This window comes from Nyctereutes procyonoides, unplaced genomic scaffold (genome assembly GCF_905146905.1).
Source record: "Nyctereutes procyonoides isolate TBG_1078 unplaced genomic scaffold, NYPRO_anot_genome, whole genome shotgun sequence".
NCBI classification, from domain to species: Eukaryota; Metazoa; Chordata; class Mammalia; order Carnivora; family Canidae; genus Nyctereutes; species Nyctereutes procyonoides.
The window spans coordinates 1,534,724-1,547,992 of NW_026575040.1; the positions used below are offsets into that span (position 1 = coordinate 1,534,724).

The 13,269-nt window shown below is 38.2% G+C and overlaps 1 protein-coding gene across 12 annotated transcripts in view; it reads right to left on the minus strand.

The window, feature by feature from the left end:
• Positions 1 to 13,269, minus strand: part of PEAK1 (pseudopodium enriched atypical kinase 1) — a 288,824-nt gene that overhangs the window by 272,486 nt on the left and 3,069 nt on the right. Inside the window, exon 1 of one of the 12 annotated variants that reach the window (XM_055319930.1) lies at positions 1,810 to 1,826. The exons of the other annotated variants lie outside the window; for them this stretch is intronic. The gene's annotated coding sequence lies outside the window, so the exon portion shown is untranslated. Of the gene's footprint in view, positions 1 to 1,809; positions 1,827 to 13,269 lie in introns of those variants that run through there. 12 annotated transcript variants of the gene reach the window in all.

A 13,269-nucleotide genomic window follows, 5' to 3' on the forward strand; every position in this document is an offset into this window, starting at 1 on the left:
CTGGAATATTTAAGGGCCTAATGATGAAAATTATTCAGAATTAGATTACTATAAGTAGTCATGAGATGATCGTCTTCTTTAACCAATTATCATTTTTTAGGATTTTCTAAGCTGAGAATGAGCAGACACATAAAAAGCATAATTAAAGGAAAAGGACAAGATTTCAATCCTTTTTCCCTTTCATCTGAGCAAGATACCAAACAGTAAAATTCAAAACGGAATAGAAATAAGCAGAGGATATTTTTTTTTGTAATAGAATCACTCAAAAAAAAATGCATACCTAGCCTAGACATTAGGGAGAAAGATCAAACAACACAAGAAAAAGAACAAGTTACCTCTTCTCTGCCTTTAACTGAGGCTCATCATTTCATTCAATCAATAGGTCACTCAGTTTTCATTTGGTCAAATGGTCTACACAGTCCCAGCATATATCTCTTTCATTAATATGTACTATATTTCTTTTTTCTAAGTTTATTTCAAGTAATCCCACACCCAATGTGGGCCTCAAACTCAAAATCCTGAGAGCAGGAGCCACACACTCTAACTGAACCAGCCAGGCACCCCTGTATATTTCTTCATTTCAATAATTTTAACATTTACTGTCATGTGTAGAAAAAGAAAAAAAGTCGAGTTTGATTTGATTTTCTGTCACTAAACATCTAAAGATAGCCAAAGGTGTTGGGTGAGTAGAAGTAAGGAATATAATGAAAACAGAAACTGCCAACTACTCTTGGAGCTTATCATTTAGTTAATGGTGCCCTATCACACAGACAATATTCAACTGCTTCCTAAAGCTCCTCATTCCCAGGAAACAATGAGCCATACTGTCACACTGCACATGCTATTTTACATGAGGCTGCTTACTTCATTCATGAGATAAAAAGGAAGCCACTTTATCAAAAAATATATCCTTAAAAAATGGGAAATATCCAAATTTTCAATTGCTACAGATGACTCAGTGAGTGGGCAGTTAGAGAAACTCATAGCTGATGCTAGAAAAAGCTAATGTCTTCATGAAGATCACTTTGAAATACTGTTCTGGGTGCACATTATTGGCTCTTGCATCATAATTTTGTTTTACTTCTATACTAGGCATGTATGAAGTGCTGGATCCCCTCTGGAGGAAAAAGGTGGAGTTTCTCCCATCATTATATAAATTAAAAAGTCATTCTTATGGCGGGGGGCATTTTCTGGTTACTAGACCACAATGTGGTAATTAAAATGTTGCTACCTTGCCTCAACAATTTTGATATCTAATAAGCGTGCATTTGTGTCTCAGGCTGATTTTTAAGCTGACAGAGATAGACCACGGTGAAAACAGTCCTATCTGACAATAACAAAAAAATTATTAACTGCTAATGCTAAACAGGTCAAGATACTTAAGTGCTAGGTGTCTTTTAAAACAAGATAATTGGGGATCCCTGGGTGGCTCAGAGGTTTAACGCCTGCCTTTGGCCCAGGGCGTGGTCCTGGAGTCCCAGGATCGGGTCCCACTTCAGGCTCCCTGCATGGAGCCTGCTTCTCCCTCTGCCTGTGTCTCTCTGCCTCTCTCTCTCTGTGTGTGTGTGTGTGTGTGTGTGTGTGTGTGTGTGTGTGTCTATCATGAATAAATAAATAAAATCTTTTAAAAAAAGATAATTATAACGTATTTCAGAGAAATACTTATTTACAGACAAGATTTGGTGAATAAAATAATAATGGTAAGTAAAGTACAACTATAACACACAATCCTATTTATTGAATATATGGAGAAATATTATTACACTTCTCATATTCTGGTCAAGAAAATAAGAAAGAAATAGTACAAACCAAGTAAACATAATAATAGCTTCTGCTGGTAGCACTCTCAGTTTAGAATGTTCTTTTACACAGATGCAGACTTTGAATACAATATTTACTGGGTGCCAGGGTATCAAACCCTATATGAAGTCCTGGGAACATAAAGATCAATAAGACATGTCCCATTAGTCTCTATTCATCCCATTTGATAATCAAAATCATATTAAGAAAAAAAGGCAGGATTATCTCCATTCTACAGAACAAAATAAGCAATTTTCCACATGAACACAAGCTAAATTAAACAGCAAAGCTTGTTCTATACTGTTCCACTATATATTATATATTCACTAAACTTAGGGATCTTCATGATCATGCCATCTCTTTCTTACGCCACAAATTCATTTTAAAAAGAAAAGAATTGCTACTGTTTAAGAGTAATGATGAGGATTATGTGTGCACATGTGTACATAATATACATAATTTATAAACACATATGTAACATATGTACATGTGGATGCATGTTTGTAACTCATTTCACAAAATCACTCTCTACAAGGAAGGATACATTTGTCTTCAGGTCTTAAACCGCGAGGTGTACTTGCAAACTCTTAGTTATCCAAAATCCTTGGAATATGGAATTGATCTTACTGACTATTCTGAGAATAGCTACGGGTAAGTATACCTAGTAAACCTTTGCCCCACTACAATATTTTTGTGACATGGAGATCCATAAATATAGGAGTATGTCATTTTATTGAGGCAAAGCTTTAAAATTTCATTAAGACACCAAAATAAGTGCTCAGTATCCCCAGTGCAAGTTGGCTTTGCAGTTTTCTTCTCATACTAACCTGCTCCAAAGTACCTGCAAAGTGCTATTTGGTTCTACTTTATGGGAGAAATTATATGCTCTGAGACTGCTAATACTAATCACATGTGAGTCCTAAGCACTCGAAATGTGGCCAGTCTGAATTGAAACTGCTGTAAGTAGAAAATATACAGCAGATTTTGAAGACTTAGTGAGATTAAAAAAAAAAACTGTAAAACATCTCAATAATTTATTATATTGAATATATGTTGCAGTGATATTTATACTAAATAAAATGTATCATTAAAATTAATTTCACTTATTTCTTTGTACTCTTAGAAACGTGACTACTAAAAAATTTGAAATTACATTTGTGGTATCCATTATTTCTATCGAACAGCACTGTTCTATGATATGCCTAAGAGATTTGAAACATATTCTCCGAGGCTTTCAAGAGCCTATTTCAACTAGCATACCCTATATTATTGTCAGTCTTCAATCTATCAGGAAGTGAGCATGGGGTGGTGAAGAGGTAAGATTTTTTAATAACATGGGAAAATGTCCATAATTTATCATCAGAAAAAAAAGCAGGATATGAGATTAAAAAGTGGAGCTGCTTCAAACATGCATGTAAGTTATTCAAATTTGGTCTAACAATATGAAAAAGAGAAAAATACTAATTCCTCTAGAAGTGTTTTTGCTCCTACATACCTCTCACAACATGACCAGCTTACTGCACTGACTACAACTGACACAGAAGCGTAGCTCTACCATACACAGTAGGACATCAATTAGGCATGCTTTAATCTATACATACATGCAAATGAAATGAGGCAAAAGGCAGCATTTACTAGTACCAGTTATCTCTGGATGGTAGGATAGCAGGTCTACTCTTTTTAACTTACTCTATATTTTTCCAATTATTTTTTATAATAAAAGGTAACTTTTTTCCTATCATAAAAGCTTGTAATTTTTAGAGATATGTAGTTTTACAGGTAATAAAGATTTAGAGCTAAAAAGGAGAAAGAGAATTAGAGGGAAATCATTGCGTATGGGACTCTGTCTCCTAGTCAGCCAGCTAGTCCATGAAAATGCAGACCACACAGTCCTATAGCAGATAAGACTATTCGTGTAGCTACAAAGCCCTATATTTGCCTTTTACAAAAGAATACAAAACACAACCTTCTCTCAATGACATTTTTTATTATACTTTTGGACTATAAAACTGACAACTGCAAGTTGCATTTATAGTAAGATTCAAATTTTATTTGCATATGTTTAATAAAAATATTCATTTGAAATAAAATCTAAGTTAATAATAAAAGTTCAACTCCCTAAATTAGGAACTACTATATTTATAAGTTATTTCTATGCCACTGATGGTACAATTTATATATTCACTGATGCTAATCATTCCATAAGCTACATTTGTATAGAAAGAGTATATTAAGAAACAAAGTAAACTTGTTCTTACACTGTATAGAAGAAAAAAAGGTTATTAAACCACAGGATTCTCTTCTGGACCTCCCATCACTCTTACATTATACTAACTTCCTCATTGAACCTAGAAACCAATAACCTCTTTTAACTTCAGGATGAAGTGCTGAATTAAGAGGTCAGCCTACCTGAAGTATTTAGTTGTAAGGTTTGACATTGTAAATACAGCCAGTTCCAATAAGGCAAATGCTGCAAAAGTCTGGGGATATTGCTGCTAAAAGAATTTTCAAATCAAGGAGAGAACTGGTATTAGGAAAAAAAAAATTTTTTTATTGCATCTCCAATGCCTTAAATCTTCTTTCACACTAACTCCCACAATTACTCCTACTTCATACCCAAATAAAATCTATAAAAACTGTTGCACACCTGGGAAGAAGGCAGTTTCTCAGCATTTGAAATATTGAACTCACTCACTATTCCACAATATTTAAGAGGTGTACCATGGCATCTTCCCTTGTAGTAACCAAAGTAACTTTATCTATTTGAAAATTATGGGAGGGTGAGGGGGTTAGATCCTAACTTTAAATAAGGAAAAATGCTCCTGTCATACAAAGAAATTATGAGAAAAATAGTTTTCCTGCTTTTCCACCATCAATGGAACCAAAGCAGTTCAGGAAGGTAAAGGTAGGAGAGTTCTAAGAAAACTTGTGGATTAAACTATTAATATACTGGAAAGCTAAAATCTTTCATTAATTTTTAAATGCAGTATTTCTACCATCTTTTATTTTATCAGCAAATACACGATACTTCCTATGCCCCAGGCATATTTTAAGCACTTTGTAAATATTAGCTCATTAAAAACCCTCTGGCTTGGGTACTATCATTATCCTCATTTTACAGATGAGAAGATTAAGGCATAGAGAAATAAAGTAACTTTCCCAAGATCACATAGCTAATAAGCAGCAGAGATGAGATTCAATCCCAGGCAGCCTGGGTCCAGAATCCATACTCTTAACCATAATGCAGGGCTGACTCTCAAAAAGTAGTATGCCCCCGAAAGCCCATTTTTGGCTTATAGTTAAATATCGAACAAAAATCTGATAAATTAAGAGGGAAAAAATGCAGATAGCAAAAAGTAGAAAACCTATTATTTAGAATTCCGACACATCACCATGAATATATTAGTATACTTCCCATCAGTCTTTTCCCCTTCTTCTCGTAAGGTTTTTTCCCTTTTAATTATCACTCAGCATACATGATTTTTCTAGAAAATGAAAAAACCTTAATGTACTAGCCTTTCAGCATTTTTAGAATAAGTTAAAATTAACTGAACACAGCATATAGCAAAACTTTAAAAAAAAAAGATTGTATTTATTTACTCATGAGAGACAGAGAGAGAGAGAGAGAGAGAGAGAGAGAGAGAGAGAGGCAGAGACACAGGCAGAGGGAGAAGCAGGGTCCACGCAAGGAGCCCGACGCGGGACTCGATCCCGGGTCTCCAGGATCAGGCCCTGGGCCAAAGGTGGCACTAAACCGCTGAGCCAGCCGGGCTGCCCTTTGTGCTCGTTTTCTAGAACTTCACCTGCCAACCTCATAACGTAGATAGAAATATTCCTCATTTTACAAATGGGGAAACTGAAGAACAGTTAAGAAATAAACTTAAGGGATCCCTGGGTGGCGCAGCGGTTTGGCACCTGCCTTTGGCCCAGGGCGTGATCCTGGAGACCCGGGATCGAATCCCACGTCAGGCTCCCGGTGCATGGAGCCTGCTTCTCTGCCTGTGTCTCTGCCTCTCTCTCTCTGTGTGTGTGACTATCGTAAATAAATAAAAAAAAAAAAAAAAGAAAGAAATAAACCTAATGTCAAACATCTAGTATGTAGTTCAGCAGGATTCAAATTCAAGCAGTTTGACTCCTAACTAGAAGAACTCAACTACGAGAGGGTAGGATTATGGACTACCTGAAAAACAGTGATCATGTTTTTAGAGTAACGTATTTGTCTGGCTTAGTCTAAAATTAGGATGTTACCATACAGATTTATTTTATTTTGCCCTAATTCTGACTTAGACAACTAAAGTTTTTAGTATTCTAACTTTTCTGAGTAACTCTTCATGTCCTTATGTCTTCCTTCATGTCTTCAAATATCTTATGTACTTGCTTCATCCGACGATCATCTGAATATTATGTGCGAGGGACCATGCTAACAAGACATGGTGACAGGGTCTCTTTCCACTCAACATATGGTCAAGTTTCTCACAACTAATAAACACTAATATATATAAAAGGATAACAGCTTTGCCAAACAATTCAGTGGACTGAGTAGGGAATCCTGCAATTCTCTGTCCCCTCTTCTATAAAGCAGATAAATGCCTTATTTTTCTTTTAATTCCTTAAGAGCAACTGAGAAATAATTACTCAATAGGTACTATTAATCTGTCTCACTCTTATCAGCGGGCAATGAAAAGTCTGTCCATTTTTAATACAAAGGAGATGAAAAAAATATTTTACTAAAACCTTGGCTTACTAGGTTATAAGTTTAAATTACTTTTAAAGTTCTATAAATATATTTTGGGTATGACCTTAACAGTCAACTGGTAAGTGGGAATGTCTAAAACATTCTAAGAAGCAGTCAAAAAATAAACATGTTCACAGAAGGAGGTAAGACCACTGCTGCTTGATTTTACATGGAAATATTTTTATTTTAAGCAGTCTTGATCTGAATCCCACTGATTATGAAATGGTGGAGGAAAGCCAAAGTTAAAAAGTAAAGTGCAGCAGAAACTCTCCTGACCAGGTCACTGAGTGGCTTGATAGCCAACGACCACAGGTACGATTACCAACTTAAAACCTTACGTTGGGTCAGCCCGGGTGGCTCAGAGGTCAGTCCAGGGTATGATCCTGGAGACCCGGGATCAAGTCCTGCATCCGGCTCCCTGCATGGAGCCTGCTTCTCTCACTGCCTGTGTCTCTGCCTCTCTCTCTCTCTCTCTCTCTCTCTGTCTCTGTCTCTCATGAATAAGTAAAAAAAATCTTTAAAAAAAACAAAAAGAAAACTTACCCTGGCAGAGGACCAGGAGCAGAAGCAACCTTAGAAACCAAGGTCAACAAGATGGAGGAGCTTCTGTTTGTCCATAATTACTAGTTGTGTGCATGAACCCCTGGCAGGTTTCCTGACTGATGCATGCTTACATTAATGTTTATATGCAGCTGGCACACTTCCGGTTCATTTCTTATGTCTGTGTCCTCTGACAAGGTTCTCCAGGATGTCGTATCTATGCTATTATCTGGTACTTGCCACCTTCCACTGCTACTCTTTTGCAGTCTGTAATTTGTCCCATCCTTGATTGTAAATTTATTGAGGAAGCAAGGTTGACCCCCAAAACAGCTTGGTGCCTTGAAAATAATGTGTTTTTTTTTAAGATTTATTTATTTATGATAGACATAGAAAGAGAGAGAGAGAGAGAGAGAGAGGGAGGGAGAGAGAGGCAGAGACACAGGAGGAGGGAGAAGCAGGCTCCATGCCGGGAGCCCCAGAGAGGACTCAATCCCGGGACACCAGGACCACGCCCTGGGCCAAAGGCAGGCGTTAAACCTCTGAGCCACCCAGGGATCCCCATAATAAGTGTTTATTAACAATGAGTGTATGGCTACACCCCAATCCTTACCATTTTGCAGAAATGCTCCTCGTCTCTCTGACTGGTATGCCCCAGGGGTCAGTCCTTGAACTCCTTCGCTATCAACCCTCACTCCTCAGGCATCCATCTCACCTCTACTGACAACTCCCAAATGTATCCAACCTGGACCATTCTCCTCTGACCGCGATTCATTTGTTCAACTGCTGACTTGACATCTCTATTACCATATCTATTAGACATCTCAAAAACTTAGCCAGGCTGGAAAAGAATTCCTGAACTCTTCCCAGAAACCTGCTCTGCCCACAGTCTTCACATCTCTGTTAATGACATCTCCATCCTGCCAGTTCTCAAGCCAAAAACCTTGGAGCCATCCTTGACAACTCTCTTTTCCCATTCTACATCCAATCCACCAACAAAGGTAGTTGGATCAAAACACAGCCAACTGGAGCCACATAAAAATAAACCCAGGCCTACTTTTATATACAAAAATACATACATACACAGATTAGTATACATACATATATTTCCTAGCTCTTGGTCCACTGAGTGTGCCTAGAAGCAGTGACACTCTAGCAGCAACAAGCACACCCAGCATCCAGATCTTGGCTTCAAAATACCATTCTTTGGTAAAAGGAGCCACAACTTCTTGAGAAAAATGAGTCTAGGGCTATTGCAGGAAAAATACAAGATGAGCCTGAAGCATCTAGTAGTACTAGAGAATAGAGAAGTTACATGTATAATACATACAAAGGATAGGTGTATGGCAAAGGACACACGATCAACCTAAAAGAGATCCCAGTGGCCAAAGTTGGATAATCTGATCAATAAATAATGCTAGCACTGAACTATAACCCTAAGAATAAAATAAGTATCCATGAATTGGAATTGACATAAATGATTAAACAGGTAGACAGAAAAACACATGAGAAGGGACAAGTCTTAAAACACAGGAAAAATGAGGGAAATAAAGAAGTACTTTCAGAACACAATAGCAATAATTACTGTAGGCATGATCTACTGATGAATACTAAATTAGTGAGAAGAAACAGGATACTGGCAAAGCCTCAAAGTAATCCCCTCATCCCCAAATATTTACCAATTACTGTGGTGGTTTTAATATATGTCACAAGTTCTTGATTCTCCTCCCCCAAGAAGTAGGAGTTTAATTCCTCCTCTGCTTGAGTGCAGGCTGTACTTAGCAACCTGCTTCTACTGAACAGAGTATGGAAAGGGAAAAATAACTTTCCAGTGGAGAAACTTGCCAGAAAACACCTTAGCAAAGTGATCATCAGTGATAGGTCATGTTGGTACCATGTATCTCCTATATGACATGATAAGAAGGGCACTTCACTTCTACGGTGTTCTTCCCCCCAAAATCCATAATGCCACTCAAACAAGAAAACATCAGACAAACCCTGAGGAACAGTCTATAAAATACCTAACTAGTACTCTTTAAAAGTATCAAGGTCATAAAAGAAAAGGCCAAAAAACTGTCATACATTAGAAGAGATAAAGAAGACTCGACAACTAAAAGCAACATAATATCCTGGTTTAAATAATGGAATAGAAAAAGGGTGTTAGTGGAAAAATAAAATACAAATAAAATCAGGAGTTCAGCTGAAGCACTGTACCAATGTTAATTTCCTAGCTTGATAAAGATAAATACACCATGATTATGGTAAGATGTTAACATTAGGGGAAACAGAGTGAAGGGTATATGGTAGTGGTTCTTTTTTTTCTTTTTTAAGATTTTATTTATTTATGCATGAGAAACAGGGGGGAGGGCAGAGACACGCAGAAGGAGAAGCAGGCTCCATGCATGGAGTCTGACGTGGGACTCGATCCTGGTTCTCCAGGATCACGCCCTGGGCTGAAGGCAGCGCTAAACTGCTGAGCCACCCAGGCTGCCCGGTAGTGGTTCTTAATAGGAGCAATATCCCCCATAAGGGCCACTGGGCAATGTCTAGAAACATTTGTGATTATTAGAACTGGGGAGATGGTACTGGCATAAAGGACAGGGGATTCTATATAACAACCTACTGTATATAGGGCAACCCCCCACAACAAAGGATTATCTAGTCCAAAATGTCAATAGTGGGGAGACTAAGAAACTAATAAGAGAACTCACTGTACCATCTGTGCAACTCTTCTATAAATCTAACCAATTCAATCGCTTCTCAATTCCCTGGTCTCTCAACTGGAGTTTTTAGGAGAACCGCCCAACAAGTCCTCTTGATTTTTCTGTGCCTCCTTAGAATACTTTCAAAACACTGGCCCAGAGCGAAGTTTGTTTGTTTGTTTTTTTAAGATTTTATTTATTTACTCATGACAGACAGAGAGAGAGAGAGAGAGAGAGAGAGAGAGGCAGAGACACAGGCAGAGGGAGAAGCAGGCTCCATGCAGAGAGCCCGATGTGGGACTCGATCCCAGGACCCCAGGATCAGGCCCTGGCTGAAGGCAGCACTAAACCGCTGAGCCACGGGGGCTGCCCCAGAGCGAAGTTGTTTTTTTTTTTTTTTTTCCAGAGCGAATTTTTTAAAGCATAAATCCAATCGTGTCATACCTTTGCTCAAAACCCTGTAATAGTTTCCACTGCACAAAGTAAACAACCAAGTGCTTACAATGGCCTACAAATTCTACGAGATCTGGACCCAGTTATCTCTCTGACCACACCACCTTCTCTTCTGTTCAGTCCTGTGCAGGTACACTAGCCAAGCACACCTCTGATTCAGGACCAATGCAACAAGTTTCTTCTACCTAGTATGACCCCTACTTCTTTTAAGTCTTTGCTCATTCATTTCTCACTAAGGCCTTCCCAGACATCCTCTTTAAAAGTGCACATACTCTGTAGAATTCCTATCCCTCCTGCTTGCTTTATTTTTCTCTATAGCACTTATCACCTTCTAATATAACAATAACTCTCACTTATTTTAATGTCTGTCTCACCCTGTCTAGAATGCAACATTCATGAGGTAACAATTTTGTGTTTGGTTCACTATTCGAACCTGCACACCTAGAATAATGCCTGATACATGTACTAAATGCTCAACAAACATTTGTTAAATGAATGATATACCCCTGAATCCTAAATTAAATATCCCAGTGTATTTCAACCACTTTTCAACACTATTGTGTTTTCTATCCTATCTCCTTAAGAAGAATGTGATCTGGAGGTGCCTGGCTGGCTCAGGTGATGTAGCATGTAACTCTTGATCTTGGGGTGTGAGTGTGAGCCCCACACTGGCCCTAGAGCTCACTTAAAAAATAAAAACTATTAAAGAAGAAGAAAAAAGGAGTATGATTTGGAGAAAAACAGGCTTTGGATCATGGTTTCATCAGTTGATAGTGTATATCTCTAGATAGATTGTTTAAACTGTTTAATCTTGTTTCTTCATCCGATGGAGAATGACAAAAGGAAGACTTTGTTAATAACACATTGTAGAGCAAGGTGGTAAAGTGTCTAGCATATAGTGGGTACCCCCTAAATAACAGCTAATAGTATTGCTTCCTCCTCACTAGCTCTTCAGCTTCAGTGACATCTACCTAGCCTTTCATGCCCTTCGTCTTCTCCCAATGAAATCACCCTTTCCAGTATCCCTGTTCACGATCCAGCCTGGACTCCAACCCTCAGTATCATTAACTTCCTCGTCCTTCAGGAATCTCTACCAAGCAGGCATCTGCAAAGCACTGGTTACCAACCTGGGTTCTGAAACTGAACTACCAGGCTTTGCAGGCCCAGCTGTTCATCTTACAATTAAGGAGATTAACAGTTACTACCTTATGAGCTCTTAGGAGTATTAAACAGCTTCTTTAGTTATACACAGAGTGATCATGCTGGAGGAAAAAAAAAAAAACCCCACAGATGCAAGGTGTACGATCTCAAATGGGCCCTCAGTGCTGCTTAACAATCCTTCATTTTCTTGTCATGTGTCAGTGTGTCTGCCCTTCTCTCCCTCTCTCATTCACTTGGAAGCTATTATAAGCTCACATACTCTTTTTAAGAACTCTTATTCCACTACTTTCTCCTTCACTCTTAGCAGGTACTCAAACATGATACATGTTATCAACTCATTTTCCTTCTTGCCCCTATCAGAAACTTTTATCTCTGACTTTACCTCCTTCCTTTCTGTTCACTGGAAAAGGAAAATCACCTACTACCCAAGGCCAATTTCTCTACATATGCCTTGGATCCCACTGCCGCTCACTGCTTACAAATCTCTGACTCCATCAATCACCTCTCCCCCTCTCTCCCTGCCCATTTCTCCCCAACTTTGGTTCTTTTCGATCTCATATGAATCTAGGCCCCAAATCCTCTTAATTTAAAAGAAGAGGGAGTAAACTTCTCTAAATCCCCTTATCTCCCTCCACCTATACTTTTTTTCAGTTATCTGTTAAAAACACACTGTATTTGTACCGAATTAGCTAAGGTTGTTCACTATTAACCCCCTAAATGCATAGTTTGCTTTTTTTTCATCCTGGGTCCGTCTGGCACAGATGGTTGGCTTCTCTTCAGTTGCCTGCCCCACACGGTAGCACATAACAAAAATGTAGGAATCATCCTATATCTTCAACCTTGCTCAGCCCTATCATCTGATTATTTACCTTGTACTGTTGATAATACTTCCCAAATCTCTTATACATCCACCCCCCTCCTTTATATCCCTCATACTTTCTCATCAGGAATGGCTTCCTAACTGATCTTGCTTCCAGTTTTGCCCTTCTCTAATCCAGCATTCACTTCACTGGCAACATGATAGGTCTAAAACACAAATCTGATTCCACCACAGCATTTTTCCCCCCACTAAATCTTCACAGCCTTCAGGATAAAGTTAAAGCTCCTTAACTTGGCTGATAAGGCATTCAGTGATTTGGCTTCTTACCACTTCACTGGCCCCTGTTTGAAAACTGTGCTGTCCACCTGTGGCTACTGATTACTTGAATGTGACTAAATTGAAATGTGCTTTAAATTTAAAATACATACCAGATTCTGAAGACTTAGTATGAAAAGGGTAATGTTAAATATTTCAATTCTTTCAAACACTGATTACATGTTGAAATGATAACATTTTAGCTATATCAGGTTAAATAATACACTTTTAAAATTAATTTCACTTTTTTAATGCAGCTACTAGAAAATTCAAAAATACATATAACATATTTGTGGCTCCCATTATATGTTCACAGGACAGTACTAGTCTAAAATGCCCTTTACCAAATATCAGGGTGACAGGGTTAAGGGAAGGGAGGATGCCAGACGGGTTGAGCAAAATAGACTGGCATTTTATCAAAAAATATATATACAATAAATATTAAATGTCCTTTCTCTTTTGCTGAACCCAGTTAAGTCCTATTTTTGAAGATTAGCTCAGGTAACGCATGAGGATGCATTCCAGAACTCTCCCTCCCCAAGACCCCAAGTCTTAGTCAACTACCCCTCCTGCATGCTTCCACCCAGAGGAATCTACTTATACCTGTGTCATATATCACATCATATTGTTAATTATCAGTTATCAACCATCTTCTCCTCCATGCAAAAAGGCACATCATTCTACATATGCTCAGGGCCTATCATGCCTATCACTGGAAAAGCAATCAAAATATTTCTCAAAGAAAC